Here is a 10,789-nt window from a genome sequence, read left to right on the forward strand (position 1 = left end):
GGATGTTAAATATGTGGATGTTGAATATGAGGATGTTAAATATATGGAAGTTGAATATGTGGATGTTAAATATGTGGATGTTGAATATGAGGATGTTAAATATGTGGATGTTGAATATGAGGATGTTGAATATGAGGATGTTAAATATGTGGATGTTGAATATGTGGATGTTGAATATGAGGATGTTAAATATGTGGATGTTGAATATGAGGATGTTAAATATGTGGAAGTTGAATATGTGGATGTTAAATATGTGGATGTTGAATATGAGGATGTTAAATATGTGGATGTTGAATATGAGGATGTTGAATATGAGGATGTTAAATATGTGGATGTTGAATATGTGGATGTTGAATATGAGGATGTTAAATATGTGGATGTTGAATATGTGGATGTTGAATATGTGGATGTTAAATATGTGGATGTTGAATATGAGGATGTTGAATATGTGGAAGTTGAATATGTGGATGTTAAATATGTGGATGTTGAATATGTGGATGTTAAATATGTGGATGTTGAATATGAGGATGTTAAATATGTGGAAGTTGAATATGTGGATGTTAAATATGTGGATGTTGAATATGTGGACGTTGAATATGCGGATGTTGAATATGAGGATGTTAAATATGTGGATGTTGAATATGCGGATGTTGAATATGAGGATGTTAAATATGTGGAAGTTGAATATGTGGATGTTAAATATGTGGATGTTGAATATGAGGATGTTAAATATGTGGAAGTTGAATATGTGGATGTTAAATATGTGGATGTTGAATATGAGGATGTTAAATATGTGGAAGTTGAATATGTGGATGTTAAATATGTGGATGTTGAATATGAGGATGTTAAATATGTGGAAGTTGAATATGTGGATGTTAAATATGTGGATGTTGAATATGTGGACGTTGAATATGAGGATGTTAAATATGTGGAAGTTGAATATGTGGATGTTAAATATGTGGATGTTGAATATGAGGATGTTGAATATGAGGATGTTAAATATGTGGATGTTGAATATGTGGATGTTGAATATGAGGATGTTACATATTTGGAAGTTGAATATGTGGATGTTAAATATGTGGATGTTGAATATGAGGATGTTAAATATGTGGAAGTTGAATATGTGGATGCTGAATATGAGGATGTTAAATATGTGGAAGTTGAATATGTGGAAGTTGAATATGAGGATGTTAAATATGTAGAAGTTGAATATGTGGATGCTGAACATATGGATGTTGAATATGTGCATGTTGAATATGAGGATGTTAAATATGTGGATGTTGAATATGAGGATGTTACATATTTGGAAGTTGAATATGTGGAAGTTGAATCTGTGGAAGCTGAATCTCTGGAAGTTGAATCTGTGGAAGTTGAATCTGCGGATGCTGGGTCTGGGTTCATACCTCTGAACTCTGCTCTCTCTTCCTCAGGTCGTGAACTTTGACCTCCAGGTCTTCGACTCGGACACTCAGCGAATGTTTCTCCTGCTTTAACTCTTCGATCACCCTGAAACGATAACAACAATTAGAACACATGAACGCCCAAAAAACCACCTCTTGCCAGCGCAAAAACTTTAATTGAAAAACGAGAGATTTGGCGAAATTGTCGTTTTTCCATCAGACACATTTTTATGCACAGTTATATTCACGCAATTTGAGGGACAATGGAAAAGAGACTAGTGACACGTTCAGGGTTCAATTCTGAAGAGTGTTCTGATTATTATTAGAATTATCAGCTTAAAGGTCATGTTATGTTTACGGGTTAAAGGTCATGTTATGTTTAGGGTTAAAGGTCATGTTATGTTTACGGGTTAAAGGTCATGTTATGTTTAGGGTTAAAGGTCATGTTATGTTTAGGGGTTAAAGGTTATGTTATGTTATGTCCCTCTGTCCGTCCGTCCGTCCTTTCTGCGGTCTGACCTGTCTTTGTAGAGCAGTGCCTGATGGGTAATGAGTCCGTCCGCTCCTCCGTTCTCCATCTCCTTCTCCAGAGCGAGGCAGCGCTGAGTCTCCGAATCCGCCAGAGACGCCATCCGCTGGGCATCGGCCCGGGCAAGCTCCGCCTCCTGGACGGGAATGACAGACAGAAGGAGGTCAGGGGGGCGGAGACAAACAAGGTGACAAAGACGCCGCCATGGAAACCACGATCAGACACCGATACGACTTTGTACCATGACTACAAATGGAGCAGGCCCGATCCAGACCCAGATCTAGACCCAGATCCAGACCCAGATCTAGACCCAGATCCAGATCCAGACCCAGATCTAGACCCAGAACCAGATGTAGACCAAGAACCAGATCTAGATCGAGATCCAGATCCAGATGTAGATCCAGATCCAGACCCAGATCCCTGCCTTTGCTCTGTCCTCCTACAGGTTTATTCTGGATTTATTTAACTAGTTCTTTAGTTGAACCGGTCCAGTAGCTCATAATGTGATAAAAACTGATGATCTTTGGAAAAATTACTGACTTTTTTTCCTCCGATCTTTGGTTTTAATCCTGAATCTTCACTTAAAACACGTCCACATGGAAAAACACAAACATAAGAAGTTTATATATGAACATTATTTTCCACTTAAACTGAATTAAATCATTAAATAAACTTCAGTCCTGATCAGAACAATTAAATATTCATCATTTTTCTTTGAACTTTAACTCTTTAAATGTTATTTTAAAGGCTGATGATGGTTTTTTTTAACACCTGAAAGCAGAAAAAATAAAATATTTTCTATACGATACATGATAAGTTGTATTTTTTGTGATCGTATCAACATGGATTATGATGTGTTTGTTTTTCTGTCTGCAGGTGAACGGTGCATGTTCATGTGTGTGTCAGCTGGTTCTTCTTCTGTGGTTCTGTTCGTTAGTGCAGCTCTACTTTAAACAGTGTTGTGCGTTCTTCTGTGGTTCTGTTCGTTAGTGCAGCTCTACTTTAAACAGTGTTGTGCGTTCTTCTTCTGTGGTTCTGTTCGTTAGTGCAGCTCTACTTTAAACAGTGTTGTGCGTTCTTCTGTGGTTCTGTTCGTTAGTGCAGCTCTACTTTAAACGGTGTTGTGCGTTCTTCTTCTGTGGTTCTGTTCGTTAGTGCAGCTCTACTTTAAACAGTGTTGTGCGTTCTTCTGTGGTTCTGTTCGTTAGTGCAGCTCTACTTTAAACAGTGTTGTGCGTTCTTCTGTGGTTCTGTTCGTTAGTGCAGCTCTACTTTAAACGGTGTTGTGCGTTCTTCTTCTGTGGTTCTGTTCGTTAGTGCAGCTCTACTTTAAACAGTGTTGTGCGTTCTTCTGTGGTTCTGTTCGTTAGTGCAGCTCTACTTTAAACAGTGTTGTGCGTTCTTCTTCTGTGGTTCTGTTCGTTAGTGCAGCTCTACTTTAAACAGTGTTGTGCGTTCTTCTGTGGTTCTGTTCGTTAGTGCAGCTCTACTTTAAACAGTGTTGTGCGTTCTTCTTCTGTGGTTCTGTTCGTTAGTGCAGCTCTACTTTAAACAGTGTTGTGCGTTCTTCTGTGGTTCTGTTCGTTAGTGCAGCTCTACTTTAAACAGTGTTGTGCGTTCTTCTTCTGTGGTTCTGTTCGTTAGTGCAGCTCTACTTTAAACGGTGTTGTGCGTTCTTCACCTCCTGCAGCAGTTGGACTTTGGTTTCCAGGATCTCCTGCATGTGGCTGATCTCCTCCTGACGTTCGGCCAAACGCCGCTGCAGCTCAGCCTCGCTCTGATTGGACAGGAGCTCCGCCGTCAACCTACGGGGTCACAGGGTTCGGGCGGTGATTAGTTGAGTGTTTCTTAAAATAGTTTGTGACTTTTTTTTTCACTTTTATCCATCTAGACCAGGGGTGTCAAAGTCATTTTAATTCAGGGGCCATATTTGGCCAGAACCAGTAAAATAAAGACTTAAAAACCTATAAATAATGACAAATCCAAGTTTTCCATTTGTTTTAGTACAAAAAACCCCAATTAAATTATGAAAATATTTACATTTTACAGAAAAGATGTCAATAACATGAAAAAACTGAAATTTCACTTGAAAACTTTGTGCAATTTTAACAATATTGCCTCGACTTATTATTTCTACATGTACATTTACACACAGTGTTCCATAAACTTTTGGGAACAGGCAGAATATTGTTGAAATTTTGGAGTTTAGAACTAAAATTTGAACAATTTTTACAATATTCCATCTGTTATTATGAACACAACTGCAGATCCCAGTGGATCCATAAATGCACAAAACATTTAGTAACAGGCAGAATATTGTTCAAATTACACATTTCAGGTTGTTCATCTTTGTTTTTATTTATGTATTTATTTGCATTTTATTGTGAAAGAATAGTTTTGTAAATGTAAGTATTTTCACAGTGTAATGTTATTTTTTTCACTTAAATTTTTTCCACATAATTTTTCACCAAGAAAATTTGTGGTTGTCATTATTTCTGGGTTATTGTGTTGTTATTTTGACTGTAGATCACATTAGTCTGAGTGTGGAACCTGAACCAAAAGGATTTGTTCAACCTGGACTGTTCAGGTTCATTTTTGCACTTTCATCCTGCAGGGCCGGAATGGAATCTTTGGCAGGGGGGGCCAGATTTGGCCCCTGGGACGCATGTTTGACACCTGTGATCTAGACGTTCTGTTTGTCCTCGAGTGAAAAGTGGAACATGTCGAGTCTGTTCATTTATCTGATGATAAAACAGAACCAGGCGTTTATTTATCAAACACATGTTCCAGTATTTAGACAGAGCCCAGGATCGACTGATGGGACTCATTAGTGCAGTCTATTCACTGGTCAACAGACAAACATATGGTTTGTGTTGATTTATTCAACCTTCATTAGTAAAAGTCCATCTTATCTTGAGTCATGACTCAACATCCATAAAACCAGTCGTGTTCTTCGTTCCATCAGCTTCATTCACTCATTCATCCCCAAAGTTTGCACTGTGTTTGATTGATCATCGTTTCATTTTTCTGCTGTTTGTGACTGGAATCATCTAGAACCGACAGTAAAACCCACTTCATTTATTCCATTCACTGATGAAGGAAACACTTAGTGACTGTTTCACCTGCTTTTACCGTTTTAATTCAGTACAAGTGACTGTTACGAACGCTTTAATGATCGACAAACACAGCGACCGTCAGCTTCAAACACAGGTGACACTTGAAAATGGACGTTAACAGGCTAATGTTAGTGTTTATAAATGTTTCTATGTTTATATACTGTATGTTTCTATGAGTTTATTTGTTACCTCCACCAGGAGCTATTGTGATCGCTTTGCTTTGTGTGCATGTTTGTTTGTTAGCAAGATAACTCCAAAGTTATGGACGGATTTTCATGAAATTTTCAGGAAATGTTGATATTGGCACAAGGAAGAAATGATTAAATTTTGGTGGTGATCGGGGGTGGGGGGGCCCACGGGGGGGCCCCACTGATTGGCCCTGGCGGAGGTCTGCGCTCTCCAAGTGCCTTTCTAGAAAAGACAGCACAGACCTCCGCCAAGGCAGATCAGTGGCCCCCCCACCCCACCCCCAGTCACCACCAAAATTTAATCATTTCTTCCTTGTGCCAGTATCAACATTTCCTGAAAATTTCATGAAAATCCATTCATAACTTTTTGAGTTATCCTGCTAACAAACAAACAAACAAACACGAGGGGGGGGGCAGATCTGTCTTGGCGGAGGTCTGCGCTCTCTGGGTGCTTTTCTTGTTTATATATGTTTCTGTGTTTATATACTGTATGTTTCTATGTGTTTATTTGTGTTTATACAGTATGTCCATGTAATGATGCACAGTCAGATTATTCCCTCCGCCAGGAGGTGTTGTGATCACTTTGCTTTGTGTGTTTGTTTGTTTGTTCATCTTTAGTGTAAAACTCTTCCACCCATCTTTCCCAAATCTTCCCCACAGATAGGCCTAGGCCCTGGGACCAACCCAGGCCATTTTGGTCCCAGTAGGACAAAGTTCAAGGTCACAGCAAGGTCACAACATCTACAGTTTTCCATCTGTCATCATTGAGACATTTTCCAAAATTCATCAAAAATTCAAAACGACTCTGATTCTCCTCCAGTTGGATCCACCTGTAGCTTAGAACAATCTCTTGTATCTGGAACTAAATTGTCCACATCCACTGTGGAATGTGGACTCTGTGGGCATTTACATTTACATTTAACACTCAAAATTCCATTTCCCACACATTTAAAATTAGAACTCAACTAATATTGATGTGAATTGAATCTAATTGGACAGACACATGACTGGGACCAAGATTCAACTTTTTCTGCTGTATGGAACAACCTGGAAACTGTTGGATTTAAACAGAAGGAGTCGATCCACACATGCACACCGTTCAGGGTGCTTAGCAGAGGTTTGCGTTCTCTGAACACTTGTTGAAGATGAAAATGGTCAAACTGTTTCCGTCTGATTTCAAATGTTTTTTGCATAAAACCATAAATAAACCTGTAAACGCGTGTATCGTGTCGGAACGTCCAGAACCCGATCATACACACAGCTGCCAAACAAACAGGTGCTGTAGCTCAAATACACCCGACTCAACGACCCATAATCCACCTCTACCCTTTCCTCTGGCCCTGCCCCTCCTGTCCTTTGCTTTAACCCCACCCCTCCCACTCTCCCCTGTATTCTACTGTAACCCCGCCCCTCCCACTCTCTGCTATAACCCGCCCCTCCCACTCTCTGCTATAACCCTGCCCCTCCCACTCTCTGCTGTAACCCCGGCCCTCCTGTCCTCTGCTGTAACCCCGCCCCTCCACCCCATCCATCCAATCCAAACATCTCCCTCCTCGGTTGTGGGTTCTACTCTCTGAGCTCCACAGCCTCTGAAGTGAAGGCTCATGGGAAATGTTCAGTGTTTGTGCGTGGGTTCGATCTGTGTCTTAAAGGTTGGATCATGTGACCATGTGGGCGGGACTCACAGAGCGTTGTCCATCAGCTCCTGTTTCTCCTCCAGCTCCTTCTTCAGACTCTCCACCTCCACCTTCAACTCGATGTTCTGGAAAAACAAAAACATTCAACACCAACCGTCAAACATCCCATCTGACATGATTATTCGACAGTATTTTTAGGGTTTTCTCACAAAAGTAGTAGTAGTGGGAGACTTTCGTGACCAGTTTTTCCTCAGATCTGTCCATCCTCAGTCCTCTCCTCAGTCTCATTCGTCTGTTCGTCTGTCTGTCATTCCTCAGCTGAATCTTTTCCTCATGCTGAACAGTGTCTTAGTTCCATCCACCACAAACAAACCATGTGTTTACAAACTGAGCCATGAGGGAACTCGGGCATCTGAGGAATTTTGTCGCGACGTGCATTGTGGGAAGTGAATGCTTGAACAGGCGCCTGACAGCGGCAGCGGTAACAAACAGGACATGGAAATGGCAGGAGCTCCGCTTCCCTCTGTATATATATATATATATATATATATATATATATATATATATATATATATATATATATATATATACCATTTTTATTTTCAATACAAGTCATTTGTCCCTCACTGTCCTGGTACTGGAAATGTTTTTGGACATATTATACTTTCATTTTTGTGGAATTGTTGGTATAATGATGGTAATGATTACACTGGTTCACCTTTACTGTTTATGAATTTTCGACCACGCAAAATTCAGACTTGTAAGTGCTTGAAGATGATTCTGTTCATTTAAATGTTATTTTGTTTTTGTCTTAATTTGCTTTGTTTTGTTTTATTTTGTTTCTTTGCATGTTCTAAATAAATAAATAAATAAATAAATAAATAAAATTATATAAATAAATACAAAATATATAAGAATGTGAATAATAATCTATAATGCAATAATGACCAATAACATAATAAATGTTGGAGGTATAATTAAGGGCAGTGGGAGATATCTGAATGAATATGACGACTGTTCTATCCACTGTACATATTTTTGATGATAAAACTGCAAAAAACTGTAAAAAATCTATCTTTTATTTCCAATAAATGCAGTTTTATTTATGCATTAGGACATTATCCACTGCAGTTCTTACATTTTAATGATGGACCAATAATCTAATCATTTATTACATTAATAGCAAAATATTAGTCCATAATTATTTTCTACAACATGTGAATATGATCAGAGGGTTTGTGTTTTTTAGGTTTATGTGCATTTATTAATGATGGACTGGACACATGATATGTATGATAAATAATAATAGAATAATAAATGCAGCCTGTCCTGCTGTTCCAGGTCGTATTAGTGCAGCTTAAATTTAAACCATTCAAACATTCAGATGAAACACACACGAAGGAGTTTTTAGAATGAAACGTGGAAGCATTTAAAAAAAAAAACTACAACTGCATAAACTCCACATACATGAAAAAACTGCATAAAGTGGGAAAATCCTGAACTACTGAAGTTCTAAGTTTAGAATGTGTCCCAGATGATCAGTGGTTCTTTCATCTGTTCTAAACTTCTGTGGCTTCAGTTTTTTTTCACATAAATCATCAGTTTTATTCTCGTCCTCAGCGTCGTTTCCAAATGTGCACGTGTCGACCAGAGCAGGTTTATTAATAGAAGGATCTGAACACAACACCTGCTGGGACTGCTCAACAACACCCCCCACCCCCCCAACCCCCCCCCCCCCACATTAATGGAACAGACCCCCCCCCCTCCACTTGGAAACAACATCCACCCAGAAACAACACCCACTTTTAACCCCTGGATCTGATCCAGACCCTGAACGTGACCAGGATCTGGTTTCTGACACACTGACACACAACTGGACTGACACACAACTGACACACAACTGGACTGACACACAACTGGACTGACATACAACTGGACTGACATACAACTGGACTGACACACAACTGACACACAACTGGACTGACACACAACTAACACAAAACTGACACACGATTGATGAAATCCATTTAAATCAGTTCAGATCAGGTTAAATCAGATTAAATCAGTTTAAATCCATTTAAATCAGGTTAAATCAGGTTAAATCAGGTTAAATCAGGTTGTTTGTGTTTTTCTGTGAAACTTGAATAAACTCTGATCGTCTTTATTCCTACTGCACCCAAACGTTCCACATAAAAACCTGGACCAGATCCAGGACTGGAGCTGGACCAGGTCTATGTGGGGGGATGTGGATCAGGTTCCTACCGGTCTGATGTGGGTCACTGGGTTTGGACCAGTGTGTGTGTGTGTGTGTGTGTGTGTGTGTGTGTGTGTGTGTGTGTGTGTGTGTGTGTGTGTATTTACAGCCCAGGCTTCATTTACAGTAGTTGTTGCTGATGCATGATGGGAACTCAAGCCTCCAGACCCAGTTCAGTCCAGACCCGGTTCAGTCCGGTTCCGTTTGATGCTTCAGATCGTTTTTAGGTTGAATTTATTCAATTCTGCACAAACGTCTGAACCTGAACGCTGAAGTTATGAGTTTGGAGTTTCACACAACACACGAATGATTTTAGGAGAAATTTAAATGTTTGAGCTGTTTGTTATTTTCCTTCAAAGTCAGTGAAGCCGTTTACATGAACATAAAAATACAACTGGAATAATCAGATGTGATGCGTTTACTGTCACTGCAGAAATAGGAGAATCCATAAACACTGGTTTAGACCTTTCACTTCAGTACTGGATTTATTTATTTATTTATTACAGACATAGTCTTCAACTCATGTTATTTGGTTTTACTCATTTTATTCATTATTATATTAAATTTGTGTTTGATTTAGTTTATTTTTTCATTATTTTACTCAATTTGTGTTTTGCTTTGCTAATTTTTTTCATTATTTTACAGATTTTTTTTTCTTTTTTTTTCATTTATTCATTATTTTACTCAGTTTGTGTTCTGTTTTTGTTCATTTTTTCATTATTATATTCAATTTTTGTTTGTTTTTTGTTCATTTTTTTCATTATTATATTATATTTTTATTCAGTTTTTGTTTATTTTTTCATCATTATATTCAATTTTTGTTTGGTTTTTGTTAAAATTTTCATTATTATATTAAATTTTTATTTGTTTTTTGTTGATTTTTTCATTCTTATATTACATTTTTATTCAGGTTTCGTTTATTTTTTCATTATTATATTCAATGTTTGTTTGGTTTTTGTTCATTTTTTCATTATTTTACTCAATTTGTCTTCAGCTTTTGTTCATTTTTTCATTATTTTACTCAATTTTTGTTTGGTTTTGTTTTATTTTACTCAGTTTGTCTTCAGTTTTTGTTAATTTTTCATGATTTTACTCAGTTTGTCTTCAGTTTTTGTTTTGTTTTGTATATTCTTCTGACAGTGGAATCAAACTTCCTGTAATTGTCTTCTACGTCACTTCTGTTTTCTATGATTTAATAATTTTTCCACATGCTCAGATGTAACAGAACTAAATAAATCAGATTAACCTGTACGCATTACATCTCAAATCCTCATGAACAGGACATTTTACAGCTGTAGCCATGAATGTGTCCCAATATTTTTGTCCATGTAGTTTATAAATGTCAATATTTCTTTAAAGTTTAAAGTTAAAAACGAACCAATGCAATAATATTTAAATAAAACTCTATTCTGACATTTGTCCTTATTGTTTTGGATCCCAGACCCCTGTTAGAACAGAAACACCTGGATTCACCGTGTCCACATACTTTTGTCCATATACTGTCATTTTGCCCCCCCAGTGCATTGTGGGTCTTGGTCACTCACCCTCTTGTGCACATCGTCGCTGCTCTCCTCAAACTTCTGCTGGATCTTCTCCTCCAGGAAGTAGATCCGCAGCTTCAGGCTGAAGTTCTCCTTCTTCAGGTCGTTCAGGTGCTGCGAGATA

The sequence above is a fragment of the Sphaeramia orbicularis genome, unplaced genomic scaffold (assembly GCF_902148855.1).
Source record: "Sphaeramia orbicularis unplaced genomic scaffold, fSphaOr1.1, whole genome shotgun sequence".
NCBI classification, from domain to species: domain Eukaryota; kingdom Metazoa; phylum Chordata; class Actinopteri; order Kurtiformes; family Apogonidae; genus Sphaeramia; species Sphaeramia orbicularis.